A 12,500-nucleotide genomic window follows, 5' to 3' on the forward strand; every position below is an offset into this window, starting at 1 on the left:
ACTCCACATACTCTACACACACACACTTTCTCGAAAGCAGCACTCTACAGACTCCTGCGGTTTTTAAATAGAGCAGCATTGCCTTGTCCTTGGCAACCCACGACTCCCACCTCTGCTCCTGCACCATGACTTTTATTTATTCCCCTTCTTTCATCCCTTCGTTTTCCAACTTGTACCAATTGCTGCTTGAATAAAAATACTTCCGCGGGCGTGTGTGTGTGTATGTGTGTGTGTGTGTGTGTGTGTGAGTGTCCTGCCAAAAATGGTGTGAGGCATAAAGGAAAAAATATCTTCAATGTAAGCAGGAATAAACTTGGAAAGGAGGATTTTTTGTGTTTTTCTTTTTCTTTTTCTTTTTTGGACAGGGAGGCAGATATGGAGGGAGGGGGGTAAAACAAAATACAAAAGAGTGCAGGATGCGAACGAGTCACCTAAAAAAACAAGTGTTATAATTGAACAGCGCAGGCCACCAGGCTGGTGAGTGAAGCCAGCTCTGTTTTTTCCAGTCTTAATGATCAGGGCAGCAGATTTTTTCCTGGAACTGGAGGAGAGATGGGCGAGGAGCAGATGGGATGGAAAGTTAGCCCATTGCATGGTGCTGCAGGCTTAAGCGGGGGGAAAAGAAAAAAAATGCTGAGGTGAGAGCGAGTCTGACCTTGATTTTATTTTTAAAAAGTGTATTTTGTATGTATGTACTGTATGTGTATTTTCGGTTGGATTTTTCTTGCCTTGGCAACCCAAAAAAATAAAATAAAAATAATTTTCCCTACTTGGACATATTTCCTATCTGCCCCATTTATTCAGCATCATTACATGCGCCCTGCTGATTGTCTGTTTCTGCCGAATGCTTTTTTTCTATTTTTATACAGAATGCTTTTATCCGGCTTATATTTCCGTTCATATTTGGAAGATTTTTTTTTCTCCTGCTACACCGCAGCACGCCGCCATGTTTGTCGTTTACAGTCATCCAGTCATTCCAGTTCTTCTTCCTGCAATTTTTTCGAGACTGGCTCTGTTTACAAGAAAGCACTTAATTTATCGATGTTTACACACTACCATCTTTAAAATAGTCCCCTTGCAAAGCAATACGGCGTTCCCGGCATTCCGGTGTTCTTTTGCGGTTTGTGCTGGATTTCCGAAATGGTGTCAAAACGGCAACTTTTCATCTTCAGGAAAAGGGGGGCCGAATGCGGAGGAACACACTGACTTAAGAAGGTCGGTGCTCCCTGTAACTGTGCGTGCAGCCCCGTGCTGCCACCTGTTGGCGTGTTACGAAACTAGTCTTAACTTTTTGCTACCTTCTCGTAAATACGGTGTGTCGTATAAGATACCGAAAGGAATGATTACAAAATAAAAGAGATGTTTGTTCTCACGTGACGGCGTACGGTCGAGTGTGCAACATTGGCGAGCAGGTTTCCCCGCATCTGGAGGTTGACAGAATATCGCACTGGGACAGGTGCGCTTACCTGCGAGCCGACCGCAACACGATGGAAAAAAGCCTATTTTCCTATTTTTCCTGGATGCTCTCGGACAGCTCCGTGTGGAGACTCAACCCGAGCCTGGACACTCGAAAGTGGGGTATTTGCCAACAACAAATGCCCTTTCACCTGAGGGAAAGCCAGATGCCTCACCCCATGCTTTAATTTCGCCCAAACGAGAGGCTTGCTGGGTTTTTTTTTCCATTATAAAAAAAAAAGAACCTGTAGTCGTAACAGTGGGCCATCTGTGATAGAAGTCCTGGGGCCTACATGCCTTTCTGCCCACTTCCTGATCTCAGCCCACTCATTGGACCTGGCTATGGTACATTCAATTAAAAAAAAAAAAAACAATCTCGTAATAATTGCCAAGACATATTTGATCTCATTCTCAAACCCTGACAAATTGGTATCTACAAAAAAAAACATCCACAAGCCGATGGACTTTCAAGGAGAAGCTGGATATTTCGTTCCGTCTTCCTGCTTCATGAAGCTGGCACGGCTCCGGGCTCGACAGAAGGCGCGGAGGGCTTATCTCAGCGAGAGTGCAGGCCACAGACACCAGCGCCGACTCGCAGGGAAGGAAGGGCCCCGGTTCAGCTCTGCCTTAGCAGCAATACACCTCCACAGTACTCTGGCAACCGGGAATGGGATCTGTTCGAATTTGCGTCACAAAGCCCCAGCACGAACCGTTCTCTCGGTTTCGCTGAGCTTTCGACAGATTTATTCTTTTTAATCGTCATACATTTTCTACCCTCCTCGCTCTAATACGACCTTCAGAAATAAAACAGGAATAGAAAGGTGGTATTTGGGTTATTTTTGAGACAGAAAATGTGGACCGAAATAAAACTGCCTAAAGCTGGAGAAAAAGACATGACTCCGTATCAAGTGACTCATGAACTTCCCACAGCGCAGAGAAGAGCAACCGAGTCGTATTTTTTTTTTGTGTAGGAGTCGGATAAAGCCGTATAATAATACAGTATATCGCTCTAATGCATGAATGAGATCAACAAAAGAGGATGTATATCAGATTGATCCGCTGTTGGTGTAGAAATGGGTATTTGGAAGGTTGGGATAAGGATGGCTGATTTCCGGAAATGAACAGATAACTGATAACTCTCAGATAACCCTCAACTCTCCTTCTACCTCTATCGCTCTTTCTCTTCCCCCTGGAGGTACCGGCAACCAGGGGTCCCGTGTTTCTTCTCTCTGGCTAAGTCTACATTTGAAAACGGCGCTTTCCATCTAAAAAACATTCCACGCAATTGTTTCCCAAAAGTCGTTCCTCCACACCGAAATGTTTGAAATCGCTCACGTCCCTTTTCCGGGCGCATGTTCAACGTACCACACTGTACTCAGGATGGTTCCACCTCAACAAAAGCCTAAAGATGCATGAAGTTCCTGAGCAACATGGATTTGGACTGGAATGAACATCAAGTCCACTACAAGGAATCAGGACCACAGCATTGAATCAGCTTTTAACTGCACACCTCAATAATGATGGACCTGTAATGAATGGACATTCGATGTTGAGGATGAGGACGGGTTCGGTTTTGAGTCGTGGTTTTCTCCTTATGCCGGTTTTTCCCTCGCCACAGTCGCCACTCTCTGTATGCGAACGTATGCACTCTGAATTGAATTGATGAAAAAGCGAATAAAATGAAAGAAAGAAATGGAGAAGAGACGGAGGAGAGAGAGAGAGAGAGAGAGAGAGAGAGAGAGAGAGAGAGAGAGAGAGAGAGAGAGAGAGAGAGAGAGAGAAAAAAAAGAACAAGTAAACACGACGTGTTGCTTAGCTGTCACGCGGCCCAGCTGGTCTGAGTAAACAGTGAAATATTCGTACATGTCCTGAGAGAACGACAGTGAGTCAACAAATGGTGCAATCGACCATCAAGTGTTTGTATGTGTGAAAGATAGACGGAGGAAGAGAGAGCGAGAGAGAGAGAGAGAGAGAGAGAGAGAGAGAGAGAGAGAGAGAGAGAGAGAGAGAGAGAGAGAGAAGTAAGAGAAGAGAGATCAGTGTGGACCTTTACCTGAACTTATATATATAAATATATATATATATATTTCATGTTTCAATGTTCATTGTGTATACTTGATTCTGATTGGCTAGAGGTTCAAGTGTGAGTTCAGCTTGTAAACAACCAATATAACATCCAGTTCTACTTCCATCCAGAGTCAGACAGCTATCGTACTCATTTCCTAATGACCTCCTGAGAAATCCATGGAGGGTTTCTGCAAGTGGTGGAACTCCTATGGTGATTTTGATAAACGGGTCACGGCACCAGATGTTGAACTGGAGAAGAAATAGAAGGAGAAACAGCACCAGGAGTTAACTACACTGGCACTACTTTATCTCTGGGTGTCATTTGGAGCAGCAGAATACCAGATCTAATGATTCGCATGATTCGCATATAAAATAAAATAAAAGAGTTTGGAGGCCTTACATCATTTTATTGCTTCACCTTGGGCCTTTATTCACTGACACACCACACACACAAACCAAAACCAACCTACAAACGTGACACTGTTTAATCAGCATTAAACATTCCAGCTCCAGATGCCTCCGATGTCTCATTTTTGCGTTCTTTGCAATTACCGTTTTCTCCACATGACGGCTCGATCGCACCAACCGATAAGCGCACGCGGTGCTAAAGAACACGCGACTAGTGTTAGAAAACACTTTGTACTTCCTACGGATGGAGGTGTAAAGCAGTCCTTTCTTTCTCTCTCTTTTCCTGCTTCTCCGTGAGTGTTTATAGCAGGTAACTAGTCTTTCACCATGTTAGATCTGGAAAAAAAAAAAGGTTTGTTTCGCACGCAAAAACCGTCCTGCAATAATAGCCTTTAAATTATTCATGGTCATGACTCACGTGGACATCTCACCTCTTTTCATGGCCATAGCAGTGGAGACCCGCCCAATTGCGATGAAATGATAACGAACGTTTCTTCCTATTCATAGCGCCATACAGAACAAGGGCAGTTTATTACATCGTGATCGTAAAAATAAATAAACTAATAATAAAAACAGCCCGGGGAGCACAAACCTGTTCCAGCATGTAGACCTTAAAAAATTCTGTGCACCATGACATCTCCAAGAAGAAAACCTGGAGGTCATTATTAGAGCAAAACGTGGAATTGGAATGTTGAAAAAGATGCCTAATAATACAGTCAGGTGTCCAGAAACCTTTGGCTGTATACTGTGTATATAGTGTATTTTCGGGTTCCTTATTTTCAGTATTTCCTGAGGTTCTACCGCATGACGGCGAAGTATACGTATTAAAAAGACCATCAAATATTTTTCAAGAACGTTTACAAGGATCCTCAGCGAAGATGAGCCATGATGTGACTTCTTTTATATATAATATTTTATTCTATTAAGATATATTAAAAAATAAATTGGTTGCACCAAATGACAAGAGTTATAAATGCTTTGTGCAAATATTACGGTAAAAGAAAAATTTGCAAAAATGGAAATAATATCAACCAAATGATAATCTGGCTTGTAATTTACTGAAAAAAATGACCAATTTTGTACATGAGCTACTAATAAACCGTTCAAAAGTCAGAAAAGGAATCAGATTTCTGATTATGACTCAGATAGGAATTTATGTAACACACTGTTAGCGTTAGCATCAGCTTAATCAAATGATAGTAACCAGGAAAATAAGCCCAAAAATATTAAAATCTGCTCACAATTACATCTTGTTTTACTGGCAGAAGAATGGTCGGGATCTTGGGATGCATCTCGAATCGACCGTAATCTCGTACCGAGGTGGGTGTACTAACCGGCTAACACGGTCTTCTTTTCATTACTTCCCTGTTTGCACGCTCGTGTTTGCAAGGCTATTTACGTCCGACGCAAGATCGCGACTGCCGACTGCTGCGTTAAGGCCTTCCTGAGTAGTCAAATCGAATTCGAGGCTTAATTTGGAAACCCGACGTGACAAGTTTGCTGGAAATACGTAAATACCAATTTCACGTAATTACGTAATACGAAAAATTACCTCACGTCCTGTTTGAGCAAGGGTTTCAGAGAATCGTGTTTTTGTTTAAAATTCGGTTTCGAGTGAAATTGGGATTTCAAAAACAGCCGTTCAAGTTGATGTCACATCTTTTGGGTCGCAGTTCTTCACTCACACCGCTATCTTACGTAACAAACGTACAATATATGTCAAAAAAATCCAATATACAATACTTTTTTTGCAGGTTGATCTTTAAATGCTATTGGCCAAATTTTGGGGGGATTGGTGCTTGGCTTGGCCAAAGAATCTGAGAAAAATTGGTGAGGCAAAAAGGCTAGCATGGATTGTACAAAGTTTCTTAAAAAGTTATGAAGCTATATGGATTGCCATAAGTGTCAATGTGGAAGTAAAATACGTATACATATTTGGTGCCTTCTAACCATAACAATTGCGCTGCTGTTATTTTGTTATTGTTGTGATTGTTGCCTGGCTAGCAAATCGAAACATCCTGTAAAAAAAAAAAGTTCAGAAAGCAGGAACGAGGACAAAAATCTTCGCATCTTCCGCTTGGTTTGATGTTTGATGCATCCTGTCAAAGGCATAAGCCTGGATGTAGTTTTGGCAGTCAGGGAGTTCGCAATCGGAAAAAGGTTTGAGCTCGACTGGCAGACGAGGCAGGTCTTATCCCATAGCTATCAGACAGTAGGACGAGCGTCTCTCGGGCTTTCAGCCTCATGGCCAGACAGGAAGTAAAGGAAAGGTGGGAGAGAAGGAGAGAGAGATAGAGAGAGGGAGAGAGGGAGGAACCGAGCCACTGTCTTTCAAGGTCACTGCAATCCCAATGCCAGGGCTACCCCCCATGTTTATAGGACGTGGTGTGGGCTGTGCAGGAGTGTGTGGGAATGGCTTATTAATGAGAAGCTTGGCTGTGAAAGAGAACGCTTTAGACTTGTTCAGAATGTGAACTTTAACCTCACCCAGACCGATTGCACTGTATCCTGCTGCTTCCTGGTGTTCTCTGGTATTCCCGGTTATTCTTGTAGAAAAATTGGAGCCCTACAGTATCATGTACCATGACTGTCTTGCAAGGGGAACTGACATTTCTTCAAGAGTCTCGAGTGTATACGTGCGTCCTTGCTAGTACGATCAACTCTTTCAGCTGTGTTCTTAAAGAGAAAGAGAAAGAATGAGTTGTCCGACCTCGAGTTTGTAGGTTTCACTCTCTAGATGCACAGACAAGCAAGTCGTCAACTGCTGCCACTTTCCTGCTAATGCCTTTCGGTCTGTTTTCACGCCCACACACCAAACACAAGCAACCGTCTTATTCTTGCCATATATACACACACACACACACACGCACACACACACAACGCTCAAAGGAGAGAAAGATCTGTCCACAAAACCCGAGCAGATTACATACCAGCCTGGCTTTGCCTGGTTCCTCGGTCATCTGCTGCATTCCTTGGCGCTTGTGCTTCCCTTGTCCATTTTCAAAAAGGGAGTTATAAATACAAGCAGGCTGTTGAAACTGCCTGGTGAAACTCCCATCAATCAGAAGACACTCGCTGATAGAGTGTATGCTAGGAGACCTACTGATGTAAGCTAGTCACCAGAGAAAATACCCAGTCGTGACGCATATCCAGGAACAAAAATAGCACCGGGGCCCCTCGAGGGATTCTACAACAGGCTACGCTCGAAGATGCTTTCAGCGCTCGAGCAGCTCCTGTTTGCTCGCTCGAGCGAGCGTTTACATTTTTGTGACGCGAGACATGACCACAAATAGACGGGTCAAGAGAGCTAGGGAACCACGCGTAGACTGAATATGTGTGTGTGTGAGTGTGGTCTGCACAAACGTGGCTTATCAGACCAAACTTTAGACCAAATCTGGCCTCCATAGCTTTGACCTGGGGTTGTCCATGGCATGCCAAGCAGGGCATAACAACAAGGCAACACTTCCTCTTCCTCTGGCCTCACTCGTTTATAGCTCTAGCACTAAAAATAACTCACCAGACGAATTCCTCTGCAGATGTGTTTTCTGTTCTCTATTCCTGGCTCCTCTCCACATGTATTGTGGAGATGTGTGAAGGACTTTCGTTTACATTTGACGGACGCTGTTATCCAGTTGGTTATGGAGCGCATTTACAATTTGCAATATTTCATTTACATTTGCGATATCTCGATCGTCCCATCCCATATATTGTGCAGAATCTTTTGAGACAACTTCATCAGCTTGTGATCACCCCCCCCCCCCCCAATCACGCACTACATGTTCGTTCCTGAGCTGTCAATTTGCACAGCTAAATATACATGACCTTGCCTGACCTCCAGAGTGGTTGCTGCGATCCCCTGCGGATCGCCAACAAAGAGAGTGCTGCAGAAAAATAGAAAGAAAGACAGAAAGAAAAAACAACAACCATTGGTTCTGATTCTCCAGGGCTCATGTTCTCTGTCTAAGCAAGTCTTACTGTAAACAACACTCTCTTGGGAAGGGACTGGAACAAAAAACGTATGTGACGCCTACAGATGAGCACTATATGCTATTGTGGTAGAGGCGGGTAGAAATGGGAATGGAAACACAATCTTTAGGGGGGGAAAAGAAGAAGGAGGAGAAGAAGATACCAAGTACCCAAAACATTTGAGACTGATTAGGGAACATGAGCGAAGGCAAGGTGTAAAAAAACAAAGGTGTTTTCTCACACTGTACGGTTTTAGAAGACAGTTTTCTGGACCATGGGGTGCCATTTGATTTGGTGCTGTTCCTAAATGATTAGGTTCGGGTTTCTTATTTCGTATTCCAAGCTCTCACGATTACGTTTACATTTATGGCATTTTGGCATAAGACTTACTTATCTGATTCATTTTCTCAACTGAGCACTTTTGATCTTAAGGGCCTTGCTCAGGGTCCAGACGTGGCTGAATATGGATGGATTTGATCTCATGACCTTCGGAGCCACTTTGTGCTCCCCTGAGCATTTCAACAAAAGCAGCGTTTACACAATGGAAGAATAGAAACTCTTCGTATGCTATAACAGTACAGTTTTCCTTGAAAGGAACATGCTCAAACACTGTTCCATCGTGATGATACTCCTGTACATAAACAGAGCTTCATGCAAACATGTAGAAGACCTTGAAAAGTCCTGCAAAGTTTCCTGTACTCCTCAAACTCTTCAACCTTCTCCTCAATTGAAACTGCAGCCTTCTTACCTTCTCCAACATCAATATCTGACCTCACTATAGCTCCATCAAGGCCTTGGTCTCGATAAGAGATAAACGCTGAGAATATTCAGCAGGAACCAGCGTTGCTTCAGCAATAAGTCACCGTGTAACAGATCTATCGGCTCTTCGAGCAAACAGACCTTTCAGTGCATCTTTTACCTCATTAATATTTCATCCAGAGTATTGCTGGGAGCATGTCGAGGAGAAAAAAAAAGTTATATCAAAAAGCGGTTTCATATGAATCCTGAATAATTCACCGCTTCTTAATAGCAAAGTAGTTCCACCATGATGACAAACACACTGAGTGGAGGATCTCCATCATCGTTTCTTTATATATTCATTTACAGAGGCGTATACGCTGAAATATTCTCTGAAATTGGAGATCATTGGAGATGGTTCCTCATCAACAGCCTAAAGATCTATGAGGTTCCTGAGCAACGTTGAGGATGGATTTGTCCGAAATCAAAATCCTCGTATATTTGAAAGCGTTACCAAATGTGCCACAGCAACATCTTAGAAACACCATATTTGCTGAGATTCACACAACGCCACTCATCAGAGCCCATGCCTTTGATGTTCGCCCCACGCATGTTCAAGGTCGCACTTCCTGTGTTATCACGTTATCTCCTTTGCCATGGTGACGGCGTACAAGCTATCGCGCGTTTCCCGACGCAATTTAGCCTTACGAATATCTGAATCTATCATTCTGAGAGAAAGAAAACAATCAGATACTAGAACGAAAGTGCGATTTTAGCGATAAGCCTCACTTCCTGTTGCCAACCGATGGCAGCGTGAGCCTGTATTGTGTTCATGACTCCAGGCATAAATATAAATGTAAAAAGTTCAGGCTACGGTGGAATGAAGCTTCACTTCTTTCCCTACTTTGATGTCATGAAACCTTCTGGAGAGGTGCTTTCCCTCTGGAAAGCAACTGTATCGCATTTCTTTCAACAGAGTCGAGACTATCTTGGTCAGGTACCAACGATCACTAAAGAATTTCCCATCAGTCCACGGACTCTCAAGTTGCCCCCGGAGCACCTGTTACTCCACAAGCCAGGCAAAAGCAGAACTACCCCAGGAACCTCAACCTAGCTAACCCCCGGTATTCAGGGAATGACCCTATTTAACCTCCGAGCCAGCAATGAGAAACCGGGGGCTTCCCAAACTCCCCCTACACACACACACATACACACAAGCACCCCCTGTTCCAGCAAATGCCCCACGAAAGGCTCCAGCCCTAAAGCATGTGAAGACTTGGGTGACTCCTACAGCAGCATAACAAACACTGCACTATGTTTCAGTGCAGACTTTCGTTTTTTTTTTGTTTTTTTCCCATGAATCCCGCGTCTTATTTCGTGTCCTCAAACCGGATACGACGCTCTTCTGGATCACCCACAGCCATGTAATGATTTGGGAATTATTTGACAAAATATCCTTTCATTCCGATGCAGTCGATTGAAATTTTCCCTTCGCTTGAACCAGGAGACCCGAACCTGTCCCAGCATGGCTGTGCTCCTCTAAACAAAGCCAGAAGCTTTGATGTTCTGCTCTAGAGCTTTATTGAACACCTTTGGGAGCCTCCTCACTTCCTTACAAACACCAGGACCTGACTTTATCAACAACCTTGTGGCTGAATGAAATCGCAGAAATCGCCACAAAATCTAGTGGAACTTTTTCCCCAGAAGAGTTAAACCTTCTTATAAGAGCAAACGGGGATGCAACGTGTCTCAAAAAACTTATGCTAATGTCTTTTTGTAACAACAAAAACAAAAACATGATACACTGCAATACACACAGGACGTACGCTAAGCTATTCGAGTTCTGCTAAGCTATTCGAGTGCGTGTTCTCAGGGACACTTTCAGCCCCATGGACTTCCCCACCATCCCAGGCACGCAGCTCTGGAAAGTTCCCTGAATAAACGGCTCATGTTCTCTGAATGTTCTCTGAAAATACACAATGTTTTTTCCGATGCGGCGAATAAGGACAAGTTAGATTGCATCGCTTTAACGTTTGTCATTAAAGATGGCTTTCGATTCCGTCTGCCGTTCTCCTGAGGGTCGCAAATGATTCATATATCATGCCTGTCATTATCCTGTGATGCTAACATTAGCTAACTAGCAAAACAAGTAATTCCATGCAGTGGTGAACAGTAAAGGAGTAAAAGTAATTCGTTATTTTGCCAAGTAGCTTTTTTCAAATATCTGTACTGAAGTATTTCCATTTGGGGAGACTTTTACTGTCACTTCATTGCAAAAATATTAAACTTTTTACTCAACTACATTTTGCGAAATCAGTCGCAAACACGCAGCAAGTGTGTATCTATTTTAAAAGGAATAAATGATGGAAGAAACTGCTGACTCGACCTCGCACCAACACCCGTGGACTTATTTAATGACGATCTGTTGATGAAAGTAAGTTCTTCCCTGAATGACCCCAAAACAACCCCATCCCCAAACCCTGCCCCATTAGCAAACCATGATACTACGACTACTAAGCACGAAACAATTAACAACAATTAAAAAAATGTATGAAACACTATACAACAAATGAGACGTAAAAATAAATGTCAACGATATACCTGCCTGAAAAAATGCGTTTTCCAAACGAGATTTGAAAATAGAGACGTAGCGTAGCTAAAGGCTCGAGTTCTTATTAGCGCATACGACGAAGCGCTAAGGGCGATGAGGACATCGATCTAAGAGTTTGAGAAGGAGTATATGTTAGAAGTAGGTCAGATAAATGTCCACGCATGTTTAAAAACGCATATATAGCGACGTTCCGTCCAGACCGAGACGCCGTTTTCAGTGGACGAAAACGTAGCGTTTTGAAAAACGCTCCCCAAAGTGTATCATTTTTTAAAAAAGAGCCGCAAACACTGTTCGAAAACGCACGTGAGTAGTACAGGGCCGTGAGCGGTTTCAGACGTTTCAGGACAGATAAGCGACTTTCGGGAAACGCTTGAAAAAACGGAAACGGGGACGAAGACGAAAACCCCGTTTTCCAATTTATCAGGATTTGTGTAGACGTAGCCGAAGAAGGAACCAGGTGACGCGATGCCTTATAAACAAAAAGCAGGATTTTCAATGTTATGCGATGTTTAACGGGCAGCCACTGCAGCTGTTGAAGAACTCAACTCAACATCTAACGGGTGACCCGAAATGTACTATAAGGTTTGTTGAGCCCTGTGTTTGTTACCGTGCCCTTTTTCTATTCGTGCAACTTGGTGCTACCCCAAAGGGATTCTGGAAAAGACAAATGACTCAGTGATGACTTTACCAATTAGCTGACAGAGTCAGACTTGGACATGATCGTAGGTTTGGATCTGGCAAGAACTCCTCCGAACAGGTGAGAGATTATAAAAAAAATGAATAAAATAAATATATATATATAAGCCTTATTAGCAAAGCTTTAAACAGGCTATTAAGTTGCACATCTGATGTGCCATTACAGCTTAATTGATCCAAGCTGTAACCTCTCGGCCGCCGGATCTCCAAGCGAGTGCACGTGACCTTTTTTCACATTCCCATCTGCACCGCAGGCTGTCGCTCGCCATGAAATATGCATTGGATTATAAAACGCATTATGTAACGCATCCACCGGGGCTGATGCAGGCATTTGTGCAACAGCTAATTAAACATGTCGTGGAGAGGAGGGGGGTTGGAGGTTGAGGAGGCAGTTGAGTGCTGTACTGCGCTCACCTGATGAACACTGAGGGAATATCAGGAGATGGTATTTCAAAAGTATTGGGACACCCGACTGCTTTTTATTTATTTATTTTTTTTTACGATATAAGCTAACCCAAACCTGTTCCAACATGAAGGCAGCTCCAGGAACAGTCGAGGT

At 43.3% G+C, this 12,500-nt stretch overlaps 1 protein-coding gene across 6 annotated transcripts in view; it reads right to left on the reverse strand.

Annotated features, from left to right (window-relative positions):
- The window catches only part of hivep2a (HIVEP zinc finger 2a), a 54,313-nt gene that overhangs the window by 26,603 nt on the left and 15,210 nt on the right, over nucleotides 1-12,500 (reverse strand). The window contains exon 1 of one of the 6 annotated variants that reach the window (XM_083535609.1): nucleotides 6,861-10,831. The exons of the other annotated variants lie outside the window; for them this stretch is intronic. The gene's annotated coding sequence lies outside the window, so the exon portion shown is untranslated. Of the gene's footprint in view, nucleotides 1-6,860; nucleotides 10,832-12,500 lie in introns of those variants that run through there. 6 annotated transcript variants of the gene reach the window in all.

The sequence above is a fragment of the Silurus aristotelis genome (assembly GCF_946808225.1).
Source record: "Silurus aristotelis genome assembly, chromosome: 29".
NCBI lineage: Eukaryota > Metazoa > Chordata > Actinopteri > Siluriformes > Siluridae > Silurus > Silurus aristotelis.